This window comes from Triturus cristatus, chromosome 1_1 (assembly GCF_964204655.1).
Source record: "Triturus cristatus chromosome 1_1, aTriCri1.1, whole genome shotgun sequence".
Taxonomy (NCBI): domain Eukaryota; kingdom Metazoa; phylum Chordata; class Amphibia; order Caudata; family Salamandridae; genus Triturus; species Triturus cristatus.
Genome location: NC_140579.1, coordinates 17,242,961 through 17,257,067, shown reverse-complemented (window position 1 = coordinate 17,257,067; position 14,107 = coordinate 17,242,961). Strand labels below are relative to the sequence as shown.

At 48.6% G+C, this 14,107-nt stretch overlaps 1 protein-coding gene across 1 annotated transcript in view; it reads right to left on the bottom strand.

Moving 5' to 3' along the window:
• The window catches only part of LOC146869149 (class I histocompatibility antigen, Gogo-B*0102 alpha chain-like), a 166,170-nt gene that overhangs the window by 59,125 nt on the left and 92,938 nt on the right, over positions 1-14,107 (bottom strand). The window lies entirely within an intron of this gene.

The following is a 14,107-nucleotide window of genomic DNA, read 5'->3' as shown; positions in this document are numbered from 1 at the left end:
TACTATTAAATCATTTAATGGAAGCAGATTCATATGGAATAAATTCAATAAGAGGCGGATCACATGATCCAGATTCCAAACTAGATACTTTGCACTTGGATTGCAAGAGCAGTATCTTCCCTCCAACCGTTTCTTCATCCTGTAGCACTTAGGATCTCTCTGAAAACTAACAGTACAGCTATTACTCTTCAAAAGGTTATTAAATTCTAAAAGAGAAAGGGAAGTCACAGACTCTACCTGTTCATCAAAATAATTCAACACAAGATTAAAATCTTGGGAGAAGGAATATTGATCGGCTTCCGAAGCAAACTTGCCTGGTCCAAGAAGCCCTTTATAGACTCAGACTCACTATTCTTCAGCCGATAGCCCCACCGAATTACTGCAGCCAATCCTTGAACATATGAGCTTATCAGGCCGAACTCTAACCTCGTAGCAGGGGTCGGAACCAATGTATTAAAATTACATAATTTACACAAGATCTGGTCTTCTATCTTTTCAAGGAAGTCCCATTTTTCTACCTGAATAGATTCAGTATCGTGTAATAGTGTCTGAGGAACTTCCACTTTAAAAACTCAAAGCATATACAAAAAATGCCTACTATCCATTACATTATAAAATGTGCGTAACCCTTTTGCATGCGAGACAGCTTTGCAGGAGCAACGTTCAATGTGGCCTTTATCCTTTATGCTGCCAGTTACCATTTTCCCCAAGTAAAGATAAGAATTTACAATCTCAGGTTTCTCCAACCCAATACTCCAAACATATTTACTACTCTTGCCACACTTTCTACTTTTTAGAATCAAGATTTTACTCTTGGAAACATTTACATTCAGATATTGTACAGCAGTATACTTCTGGAGCGACTTTAGCTTCTCATTCAACCCATAACGAGTTAAATCTATAATTACAATATCGTCTGTGTACATCAGACAGTGAAAGGGACAGCCACTCATCATCGGGGCATCACCCTTGTTAGTAGCAAAGCAATTGGGTAAATCTGCAACATACAGAGAGAAAAGTAGAGGGGGCAACAAACAACCTTGCTTCAACCCTTTTTTTACTGCTATCACGGAGGATAATCCTGGTACTCCCCCCCACCATAGCACCTGATACCAAGTAGAAGAGCGTAAAGCGATAAGTGGGGACAGGCATACCCATCTTTTGTAGTTATTTCAAGAGTGTTGGCCGATCGACCTTATTGAAGGTTGCTTAAAAATCTATGAATGTCGCAAAACCAAACTCTAATCGATGATTGTGTTCGATACTGAAAATGTGATTCTGTGTGAAGATACATGACGCAACATTGTAATACATCTTCTGCTATACTGTGACTCAGATTCACATGCTGTAACGTTTTATGCTTGGTTTTGAATAAAATATTTACAAAAAAAAAAAAAATCTATGAATGTCAGACATTTGTCCCTCGAATTAAAGTCTACTTTTCCCTCAATCAGTTTCAGCCGTCAGATATCCATCGCACAGCGTTTTTTCCTAAATCCTGCTTATTCAATGGGAAGATTTTTCTCGTCCACCACCCAACCAGTGAAGTGATCCAACATACTCCAGGCAAATACCTACCCAACCATATCTATTAAAACTATTTAGCTGTAGTTGCCAGGAAGGTGCCCAAGACAGATTTCAAAAAGTGGAATTACAATTCTTCCAGACCAGGAAGGGGGGACGGGGGGGGGGGGGGGGGAGAGGAGGGGGGACGGGGGGGGGGGGTGAGTCTTCCCCTGCTGGTATCATTAACCAAAAAAGAGGAGTAAGATATGAAGTCCACTATATAGGCTCTTTTTAAATTACTGACGTGGGTATTTCATTCCGATCCAAAGCCTCCAAGATCATCTGCGGCGTACCCCAAGGATCCTCCCTCAGCCAGACACTGTTTAACGTCTACATGGCACCCCTGGCCCACGTAGCTCGACTGCACAACCTTAACAACATCTCCTACGCCGACGACACCCAGCTGATACTCTCCCTCACCAAGGACGCCGTCACTGCCAAAACCAACCTCCACGAAGGAATGAAGGCTGTCGCCGAATGGATGAAGAGCAGCCGTCTGAAGCTGAACTCCGACAAGACGGAGGTCCTCATCCTCAGCTCCACCCCCTCAGCCTGGGACGACTCTGGGAGCAGCACCAACACCCACCGAACACGCACGCAACATGGGGTCCACCCTCGACTCCACTCTCTCCATGACCAAGCAAGTCAACGCCGTCTCATCCTCCCTTCCGCATGCTCCGCAAGATCTACAGATGGATCCCCACCAAAACAAGAAGAACGGTTACCCAAGCCCTCGTCAGCAGCAGACTGGACTACGGAAACACCCTCTACGCAGGAACCTCAGCCAAACTCCTGAACGCCTCTGCACGCCCGATCCTCGACATCCCTCGCCACAGCCACATCACACCTAAGAAACCTGCACTGGCTCCCCGTCAACAAAAGGATCACCTTCAAGCTCCTCACCCACGCACACAAGGCACTCCACAACACCGGACCGGCATACAGGGGCGTAGCTAGGGGGGGGGGGGCGGTGGGGGCGGTCCACCCCAGGCGGCCCCTATCTTTGGGGTGGCAGCCGCGCGGCACTGGTGGCCCGTTGCGGCAGCCTTTATAATTTATTTGGGGACACTGACACTACTGTTACATAGTGACAGTATGGACGGCTGGTATGCAACATTTCCAAACGCACAGAGAAGAGGTTTAGCATGTGTAGTAGCAGTTCTGTGATGTTGACCTGCCAGATATGGTTCAGAGTTAGCCAATTACTTGGCCTCGGCACTTTATGCAGACATCAGTCTGCGTTTGTGATTCATCCATCAGAGGTTTTCCAGTAGAGGAACTGAATCACATTAATGTGGGTGGCTGGCTTGGAAGACATTGGTTATCATAGAGCTGTTCTATAAAGGGAGGGGGGGGGGAGGAGAGACTCTTGACACTTTCCAGCCTAACCTGTGTTAATGTTGAGTGTGTTTGGGAGTTCTGCATAGTGGTTCACAGTGGAGGTTAGGGCCTTGAATCCTTCCCCCTAATTAGTGTCAGCTATGGTAGTGTTGTTTGAAAGTAATGCCATGTGCCCTTCTAAATGACACAGGTGGTTGATGTAAGAGTCATTCTAGTGCAATATTTGTGGATTTTATGTTTCTCCTTTGGTATGTTCCTCATCTAGGTTCAAATTCAAACATTCCACCCTAGGTTCTTGTTTGCCTGTATCCTTGTAGTTGGAACTGGCCTGTCTCTTGCTTTCATTGTCTCTGTTGTCTTGTTCTAGCCTTCCATTACTACTCTGCCTGATGTTTCCCAGCCTAAAGCCGCACAATATTGAGGTCTCTCTGTCTCCAAGGCCTGTCTATTCCGTCTCCCGGTTCCTTTGCTTTACCTGTCCCTCTAAAGTATGAGAGGCTCTCTTTCTCCAAACGCCATCCTGCAAGCATTAGTTCCCGAACCCCTCTTGTTCACTGGTTCCGTTCCCTAGTTGCTTAGACACCGTGCAGACAGGTTGTCAGAAGGACAATCACCGATCCAGGGATAGCTCAGCTGCGATTAAGGCATAGCTTTGCTCCCTGTAACTTGTTTGGGAATGCTCTGTTGTCTGGTGAGAGTAGCTCTGCTGACAAAAACCTTAAAGGATAGATTTGCTGTTTGTACTGAGTAAGAAATTAACCAGAAGAGCAAGGGATTGATCAGATGAATGTTACTAATCAGCTGCCTTTGACGTGTGATGATAGCTGTGGTCACTGTGGCACGTAAGTAGTACTTTTGCTATCTGTGACATACGAGTGATACTTGTACTATAAGTGCTGAGTGTGGAATAAGTCTTCATCTGAGCAAGTGGTGGCTGTGCTGTTAGCGCCAGTTAGACATGTGGACTATTGCACCTGTCTCTGGGTAAATGTCAGTCTGTACCCTGCCCTTATGTTGATGTGTTCTTGTAATTCTGCTCAGGAAACAGCAGGGATAAACTGACCTCTCTGCTTCCATTCTCTCATTGATACATTTACCTGCAAGCACAGGCAAGCCTTTCTACTCTCTCTTCCTAAATAATGCATTTATCTGCAGAGCCTAGAGTTCTAGAGAGAGCTGAATGTTGTGTGAGCTATTTACCTTAAGAGTTTTGGCTTGTGAGAGGAAATGAACACAAAAGATTGAGATACAAGATACAAGAGAAGAACCTGGTATTCTCTGATCCCAGGGCACCAGGGCCTAGGTTACGAGAGCTCCAGTTGTGATCGCAGGTTGCCAGTGTGATTGCTCCAGTTAGTCAGCAGTTGTCTAGGCGCATCCAGGTCTGTGTCCACTAAGGTTATGAACCTTTTGAAATGCGTAAGGGATCTGATGAAGGGCTTGATTCCCGGATGTCTGTGAGTAGAGCGATACCAGTAGTAGCAAGCTACCACTGTCCAATGATTGAGCCGTGGACATTCTGAGACACCCATGTGTAAAAGCACACATAACTTACTTCATATCCGGACTTCTTTTAAGTGGTTATTTTTCTCCAGACCTTGGTTCTGCCATGCCTACATTCGGGTCTGGGAGGCAGCTGAAGACGTGTGTTACAGGGACGTGTGTTACACAGCCTTGGCGTTCCATACTAGACTCATTATTATGATTTTACTGTTTTTGCGGACTTTTAACACTGTTGGTTACCATGAAAGTAATGTGAAAACAAAATTGCAGAAAAATGTAATGTTTCTTGTTTCTTCGGATTATTCACGGAGTGCCGCAGTGCCAGGTGAGTTTGTCCCGTGCCCTGGATAGGGTTGAACATGTTCCCATGGCCCCTACAGCTGTGTTTAAGGATTGTGATGATAATGTGTCTCCACTCCCTGTATTTTAGCTTTGGGCCCCCTGGGCAGGCTGTGCACCATGTGTGTGCTGAGGCTGCTCTGAAGGAGAGATGCACTATTACAAGCTGTCTTTGGGTCCCAGGGAGTTGGCTGCTGCTGTTTAGAAGTAATGACAGGGCCTGATCCCTGGTTGTTGCCTTTGGGCCACCAGAGCGGGCTTTGTATCTGGTCTGTGTTGGCAAGGTTGTGGAGCTGACTGACCCCTTTGTGCTGAGTTTAGTTCTAAGGGCACACAGTGAGTCATTCCCTGTGAATAATTAATTTGCTGTTTTTGAAAGATAAAGAATTACAGGCTTCGACACTGTTAAGTTGGCTGTGGGTCCTCAGAGCACATCACGTTTGTGCACGTCCCCACTGCTTTAATGGGGGGGGGGACCATGATGTTTGGTCATTTATTGTCAGCTGTAAATGACAGATCCCCGAACAGTGTCATGTATGTGCATGTTTACATTGTGCTAAGGTGATTACCAGGTAATCGTTCACGCAGCTTTCTGATAGATGTCACGTGGTTTTTCTGAGTCCCCTGATAGATCATGCAGTCTGTGTGTCCTCCTTTGTACTGCCGGTCACTGGTGTATTCAACTGTGTAGCCTTGGACCGTGTCATGTATGTGCATGTAACTTGCATGATCGAGATAACTATTAGCGGCGATACTACGTGTCTCTCGGACCTCTTTCAAGTGCGTGCTGTCCTTTCTCCTCCTCCGCCCCCAGGGGCGGCAATCTGAGGGATAGCTCCGGGCGCCACAAGCTCTAGCTACGCCACTGCCGGCATACCTCAACAGACGACTCACCTTCTACACCCCGAACCGCCAACTCCGCTCAGCCGACCCCGCACTCGCTAACGTTCCCCGCATCCGAAGAACCACCTCCGGCAGCAGACCATTCTACTACCTCGCCGCAAAGACCTGGAACACCCTCCCCATCCACCTGCAGCAGACCCAGGACCTACTTACCTTCAGGAGGCTACTCAAGACCTGGCTGTTCGAGCAGTGGCAGCACCCTACCCCCCCAGCGCCTTGAGACCCTCACGGGTGAGTAGTGCGCTTTGAAAAATAGTTTGATTGGGAACCATTGCTCCAGAAGCGCTCATTCTCTTGCGGAGTTCCACAATCTCACACCTCGAACGAGCATAGCATAGCTGGGACGAGGTAGATATTAAGGCTTATCTCACCGACTATTATTAGGAAACATAGCTGGAGGAATATTTAAAGCTTCCTCTCTCAAACCATTTGCAAACAACCTTAAACTGCGAGTAGAAACTTTGGCGTTCTTATCACCAACCAGTACTAAATGTATACAATACTCTTATAGCAATGGAAATGAAATCAAACCCGTCCTTCAATAGGTAAGCATGAAAGGAGTCTGGAGGAATGTAAACATTTACAATTAATAGTGAATGTAAACTTTCATGATTGTCCTTAAATTCCAGCTTGCCCGCCTGAATTAAATCAGAGACATGGGGAATATTTATATAACCATCTAAAATTAGTACTGAGCAATATGGCTATACTTCCTTTCGCATGTCCTCTCTTCACCAGGAATGCAGAACGGCTTAACAATCTATTCTTCTACTAACCAATTCTTTACAATGAAATGAAGTTATAATTTTTAAAGTGCACTACTACCCATGGGTGTCTAGGCGCTGGGACTCAATAGGTGGAAGGAAAAGTGAGTTAACCAGACAAGTGCAGACTGTAAAAAAGACGATACGAGTACCGTGCTAATTATTAAACAACCATGTTTGAAGAGCCTCATGAAAGGTAAGCAGGTGGTTTACAGATTTTAGTTTGAGGGGCATCAAGTTCCAAAGTTTGGCAGTGGCCACTGCAAAGCTCTTGCCTCCCCAGGTGGCTCTCTTGATTTTAGATACGACCATATTGGCCAGATAGGAAGATCTTAAAACCCTGGCAAGGGTGTACCATTGAAAGAGCTGTGTGATGGATTCTGGGACATCAAGATGAAGGGCCTTAAAAGCTATACTCAGACTTAAACATTACCCGCTTTCTCACCGGGAGCCAGTGAAGTATGGGAGACTGACTGATGTTTTGGTATCCCAAGAAGCAATCTGGCCGCTGCATTGTGGACCATCTGAAGTTTATGCAGAGCTTTCTTGTGGGCGGTCAGGAAAAGCCCATTACAGTAGTCTATTTTTGAAAAGACCAGTGCAGTGATCACTGCCTTGCGTAGGTCCAGAGAAATATAGGGGGAAACCTTACTAAGTGATTTAAACAAAAAGAAATACGAGGTGGTGATGGCACTAGCATGTCCCACAAAAGAAAGCTTTTCGTCAAATTGGACTCCCAGGTTTTTCACGTTGGGAGAGCTTCCATTTCCTGAGGCCACCATTTGGGAGACCAAAACAAAGGGTGCTTGCCGAAAAGTAGCACTTCAGTTTTGTCTAAGTTTCATTTTAGACAATTGTTAGACAGCCAGCTCCCGATCTGTTGCATGCAGTCGTGGAAGCATTCTGCAGTCCCGTCTAGATTTTATGTGATCGACACTACAATCTGGGTGTCGTCAGCATAAGAGAATTAAGAAAACAAAACTTTAAAGCAATGCAGCTAGAGGTGTAACTTATAGATTAAAAAGAGTTGAACTCAATACAGATCCTTGCGGTACACCACATGGTAGTGTAAAAGATGTTGAACTGTGGCCATTGGATTCCACAAACTGAACTCGGTCAGTGAGAAAGGATTTTAGGAGATTAAGGGCAGCGCCCCCGACACAACTCAAACAGACGATTGAGGAGACGTCCATGATTAACGGTGCCAAACGCTGCGGAGAGATCCAACAAAATTAAGGCAGCGTTCCCTCCTTTGTCTAAAGTTGTTCTAATATAATGGGAAGCTGTGATCAGAGCAGACTCCATGCTGTGTTGGCTTCTAAAGCCAAACAGATGTATTCAGAAGCTTATGTTCCTGGATGAAAAGAGAAAGCTCGGTGATCATGGCTTTCTCCACCATCTTGGCCGGAAAAGGAAGCCGGGAGATTGGTCCATAGTTGCTGGGATTACCTTTGTCCAGGTTTAGTTTTTGTTAGGAGAGGGAGAATTGATGCTATTTTCCAATTTTGGGGAAAATGCCCTAAAAGGAACATTTGATTAAAAATAATAGGTGATAGGGGACGATGGCAGAGGCTAGCTGTAGTATTCTAGGTGGACAAGGATCAAAAGGCGATCCAGATTTGATTAAACAGGCTTGTTACTTGATAAATTGAAAGAGGAGAGAAAGTGGAAAATAAATTGCGTTCAAGGACGGATATGGCTCTGGTATTTCAGTGGCCAAATTAGCTCCTTCAAAAGTGTTGGTCCCTGTCCGGGAGCCGTCCGATATCACGACTGTGGGTTGTTAGTCATGCAAGCCTCCTTAGAGCTTTGGTTTGCAGCAAAGGCATTAAAGATAACCTCTACTTTGTCTTTAAAGAATGTGGCAAGTTTGTTAGAGAAAGAGGCATCTACGCTGAAGTTTTTTGGCTGGTGAGGAATTGCTCAGTTTGACTACTGTAGAAAAAAGCTCTTAAGGACTATTAATGGCCAAATTATTTTTTTTTGGAAAGAAGTTGGATTTGGCTTTAATCAAGAGTTTTTTATACAAGTTATAAATGGCCTTTATAAATGGCTTTGTCCTCTGCGCTATAATTAGACCTCCACTTTCTCTCTAACCTTCTACAAGATTGTTTGGCCAATCTGATCTCTTTGTCGAACCAGGGTTCAGATGATGTAGATCAATTTTTGTTTTTGCGTTTGGCAGAAGCCAAACCATTAATGGATAAACTAATCCATTGATGGTAATCATCTATTGCAGAGTCAAGATCAGAAGATACTGGTAATTTTGAGCGACTCAAGGCGTCCGCAAATTGGACTTGTGATATTTTATGCCACAGTCGATAGCTGAAGGTAGACGGGGCCCTAGGCTCTTCAGAAATGTGCTTCACTAAATTAAGTTGGATCACTACTGCCTTGTGATCTGACCACATAAGCGGTATGGGGAGGTGACCTGAATAAAAGGGCAATCAGAAGATGCCATCAAGAGTATGACCCCCAGACTGTGTGGGGTCAAGATTAAGAACTAATCGGTTGGGGACGGTTGGGCGGGGAGGGGTTGGAGACAGGTCATTTCAGGCACACACAAAACACCACGGGGCTTGCCCGCCAGCGAGGTACCCCCGAGACAGCACACACGGATGGAGTTGCAATGCCTACCACGACGGTAACCCAAGGTGTAGCAGAGGAAGGGCTCTCAGTCCTAACGTGGAATGTCAATGGGCTTGGTAGCAAAATTAAGAGAGGCCTGATAAACGCATACATTAGGAGGGCCGGCCCAGACGTAGCGTTATTACAGGAAACGCACCTTATGGGGACTAAATGTGGATTCCTAGCCCGGGGTCACTACACGGTTCTAGCACATGCGGGCTTTACCCAGGGTTCAAGAGGGGTGGCGATACTGGTCCGAAAAACTAACCTGTTTCGAGTGACACAGACATGGACAGACTCACTGGGAACTTACGTGGGGGTCCGGGGAGTGTGGCGCCGAAGGGAGTACACGTTAGTGTCGGTCTATGCTCCACCTAAGCTGCAGGCGTCCACATTAAAAGGCGTGGCGGAAATACTGCTTGCCACATCCGACACGGTGCAAGTGCTTGGGGGCGACTTCAATGATGTACTGGCCCCGGCACTGGACAGGACGGGAGATAGGGGAAGGGACCGGCCTCGGACGGCCCTCGCCACCACGATGGAGACTCTAGGTCTGACGGACGTGTGGCGTTGGTTACACCCTACACGGCGGGAGTACTCCTTTTTCTCAGGGGCCCACAGGGTGTATTCCCGGTTGGACTATATCTTCATGGCGCGTCACATGTTACATGAGGGGGTTCGAGCTGAATATAAAGCACGGGGCCTGTCGGATCATTCTCCCCTTCTGGTGACAGTGGCCCCCCGGGTACCGGGGAGGGGCCAGTGGCGAGTCTCAGCATGGGACCTCCAGAATTCGAAGGTGCTGAAGGGCATTCGGGCGGATGTTAGAGTCTGCCTAGCTGACAATGTGGGCTCGGTGTCGTCGCCGGTGACCCTCTGGGAATCTATGAAGGCGGTCATGCGGGGTAGAGTCCAGGATAGGATTGCAGAGGAAAATAGGGAACGGCAAAGGGAGCTACAGGCGCTGGAGAGTCAGGTACTTCAGTTGGACAGGGAATACCTCGCGGACCCGGCACGGGAGACACTGCGCCGGTTGCTTGACGTTCAGCGGCAGTACCGGGATCAGGCTATGGGAGCAGCCAAACAACAGGCGTTGGCAACACTCCACCGTTTATATGACGTCGGTGATAAGTCAGGCAAGCTCTTGGCGTGGCTCAGTAGAAAAGAGAGAGATGCAAGGTGGATAGAACGGGTGCGAGATGATAGGGGGAATTTAGTGAATTCCGACGCGCAGATCGCGGAAGCCTTTGCAGGGCACTTCCGGGCATTCTATGCTGCTCGAGACCTGGGCTCACAAGAGGACGCGCTACGGTACATGACGGATTTAGACCTACCGGCGCTCGCAGATGGAGACATCAAGGAGCTGGAGGCCCCCCTTACGTTAGACGAGGTTACAAAGGCGTTGACCAAGCTGCGGGTGGGGAAGGCGCCGGGTCCGAACGGGTTCCCCGCGGAATTCTTTAAAAAAACGGCGGATCTTCTGGCCCGCCATATGCTGGCGTTATTTGAGGGGGCTCGGGGAGAGGGGTGTCTCCCCCCGGATCTTAGATTGGCCACGATCGTCCCGATTTTCAAGGAGGGGAAACCGCCGGAGGAGTGCACGTCGTACCGCCCGATCTCGCTGCTTAACACTGAGGTGAAATTACTGGCGACGGTGCTGGCCCTCCGGCTGCGGCGGGTGATCCCAGACTTGGTCCACCTGGATCAGACGGGCTTCCTCCCCAGTAGGGCGACAAGACTGAATCTGAGGCGCTCGCACAACTGGCTACAGGTGGTAAGGGGCCGGCGGGACCCTCATTGGTTTCTTTCCTTAGACGCGGAAAAGGCGTTCGATGCGGTGCATTGGCCCTTCCTGGAGGGCGTCATGGGGCGTCTGGGATTCGGACCTGTCTTCCGCCAATGGGTGCGATTACTGTATACGGGCCCGAGGGCGGGGGTGAGGGTCAATGGGGTTACATCGAGGGAATTCCCTATTTGCAGGGGTACGCGGCAGGGATGTCCGTTGTCCCCCCTGCTCTTCACGTTGACGATAGAAGTGCTGGCGGCGCGGGTCAGACAACACCTGGAGATTCGTGGTTTTCGGAAGGGTCCGCTAGATGACCTGGAGGAAAAAATCTCTATGCAGACGACGTCCTTCTGTATGTTACGCACCCCGATACGACAATTCCGGTAATTTTCTCAGAGCTAGAGCGCTATGGTGCCCACTCGGGTTACAGGGTGAACTGGCATAAGTCGGTGCTATATGCCCCGGAGGGGCGGGGGGACTGACCGAGTCTCCCAGACAGGCTCCAGGCGACGACGGAGGGGTTTCAATATCTGGGAGTGTTTATAACCCTAGACCGGACTGTCTCCTACGACAGGAATGTCGGGAGGGTTCTGACCAATTTCGTGGAGGATGCGAAAAGATGGCGTCGGCTGCCGCTTACGCTGCTGGGGCGTGCAGCCATGTTTAAAATGATAACGCTGCCCAGGTTCCTGTATGCGTTACAGAACGAATATTATCCGGGCCTTCGGCGGGTCTTTCGAGAAATTGATTCGGCTCCGTAGCTTTCTCTGGCTTGGTAGACAACCCAGGGTGGCGATAAAGACCCTGCAGAGGCACCAGTATAGCGGGGGGATCTCGCTTCCCAACATCGAGGCCTACTACTGGGCGGAACACCTGGTATACATTAATGATTGGCTTCACGCCCCGGCATTGCACCCGACGTTTGCTTTGGAAAGACATGTCATGGGCGCCCACTCGTGTCATTATTACTTATATGGTGGCAAGGGTACGGAACGGCTACTGATGGCCACTAAAATCACCCTGGCGATTTGGAAAAGGGCGACCCGGGAGATTGTCTACTTAGTTTCCTGTCCCAGCCAGACGCCCCTATGGCGTTGCACATGGCTACCAGAACTAAACAAGTTGAGGGGGTTCACGCAATGGGATAACATCGGGGTGTCGACACTGGGAGACGTGCTAGTGAGGGGGGAGCTGAAATCCTTCTCGATGCTCCGCAGGGAATTTGGATTGCTCCCCACGCAGTACTATAAGTACGCGCAACTGAAACATGCTTGGCAGGCAGAAGGGGTACAGACGGCTTCTCTTCCCGAATATGCACCTCTAGAGGGAAGATTGCTGCAGGAACACATGGTGGAAAGGGCGGTGTCCCTCACATATCGGACCCTCATGAACAATATGCCCGATAATCTGGGGGCGCTTCGGGCGACCTGGGAGGCGGACGTGGGTGAGATGGACGAGGTGGACTGGGATACAGTTCTCATGCACCCACGAGAGGTGGCGATTAAGTCCCGGCTACGGCTGATCCAATTCAATATCCTGCATAGAACGTATTTTGATATACGCAGACTGTTCAAAATGGGACGGGTGGGGGACACGTCGTGTCTGAGGTGCGGAAGGGAGGGAGGGACTTTCTATCATATACTTTGGCTCTGCCCGCAGATTCAGGGGTACTGGCGGGGGATCCTAGGGGAACTGAGTAAGGTGCTGGAGGTGCCACTGCAGGAGGACCCCAAGTTAGTGTTACTGGGTATGACGCATGATGTGGACCTCCCCCACCCGCTGTTGATTTTCCTTGTGCTGGCTCTGGTGGTGGCAAAGAGGGACGTAGCAAAATACTGGGGGGCGCCCTCACCACCCCGCTTAGAGGAGTGGAGGAGAGGTCTTGACATCTACATGGCGGCAGAAAGGGTCACGTACAAGGCGAGAGGCTGCCCCAAAAAATTCACCAGGGTGTGGTCCAGATGGCGGAGGTATCACGGCATGGAGGGGGGGCTCTAGTGGGGCGGTGGAATGGAGGGGGCCGGCATGGTTCATGGATGATGTCTACAGCCCTAGGGCACAGACAGTGGTGTATACTGAAGACGCTGGTGTCACCCGCAGCATAAGTCCGAAACAGACTTCCGGTGTGATGAGAGAGGGGTGGGGGTGGAGGGCGGGCGAGGTGGGGGTGGTGCTCAATACTGACCTGTCTGTTTGGTTGTTTTACTCTGTGTGTAGCTGTAAACCAAAAATGCCAATAAAAATGTTTATAATAAAAAAAAAAGATTAAGAACTAATTGGGACAGACCCAGTAGAGATAGTGAAGAAATAAGGTCACAGCTATCAGGGTCCTCTTTATTCTTCAAATGAAAGTTAAAATCACCAAGGATGGTGAAATCGGATGAGTTGGCTTTAATATCTCATGGTGTGTTATCCATGTTTAACAAATAATTTCTAGGGCTTGGGGATCTATAGAGGAGGGCACCGTCGAAGGAACAATGCTTTGAAAGAACAATTTTAAAAGCCAAAGCTTCACAGCTTACATAAGATAAAGTGTCAAACCTGACCTTAAATTGGCCCTTGAAAAAAAAGTGCTAAACCACAGCCTTTCTTTCCTATTCGATCTAGCCTGATTAGAGAGTAACCAGGGGGAGTGGCAGTAATCAGGTCAGGGCCTGAAGCGGCGTCTGCCCAGGTCTCGGTAACAAAGGGAAGATCAATATTAAAGTTATCTAGAAAGTCAGCCATTTCGACTGCATGTTTTATAAGCGAACGAGCATCAAGAAGTGTACATTTTATCGTTTCAGCTACACATTCGCGAGTTCTAGCCAAATTGTAACTAAGCAAATTTATCTCGTGGCTGGTAAGTGTAAGAAACAGACCGGACAAATTTTGTTAGAGGATTCATCCAGTGTGTACATCGTAAGACCAGTGCAGGACCAGGCTGTCGAGTTGAGCCTTCGTAGCTCCTCGCTAGTATAGCTATGAAAGGCGAGGGGCTGGGAGCCAATCCCGGCAGGGGGGCTGGTGCGGAGTGCAGACGGGCTTGCCTTTGGCGGGCCAGCTGCGTGCGTCTGCGTTGCAGTTCCCATTAAGTAGAAGGTAGGGCCGGCCGGAAGACTAGACCTCGAAGAAGGCACCTATCAGTGTCCCAAACGGGAAAGGTAAAAAATGTCTGTATGCCTCACGACCACGAGGGAAAGGTAGGAGCACATCCCCACCAAACAGGTCAAAAAAGACCCCCCTTGCAAGCACTGTAACAACATTACAACCTCAGCGCTCCTGCACCCTGCAACAC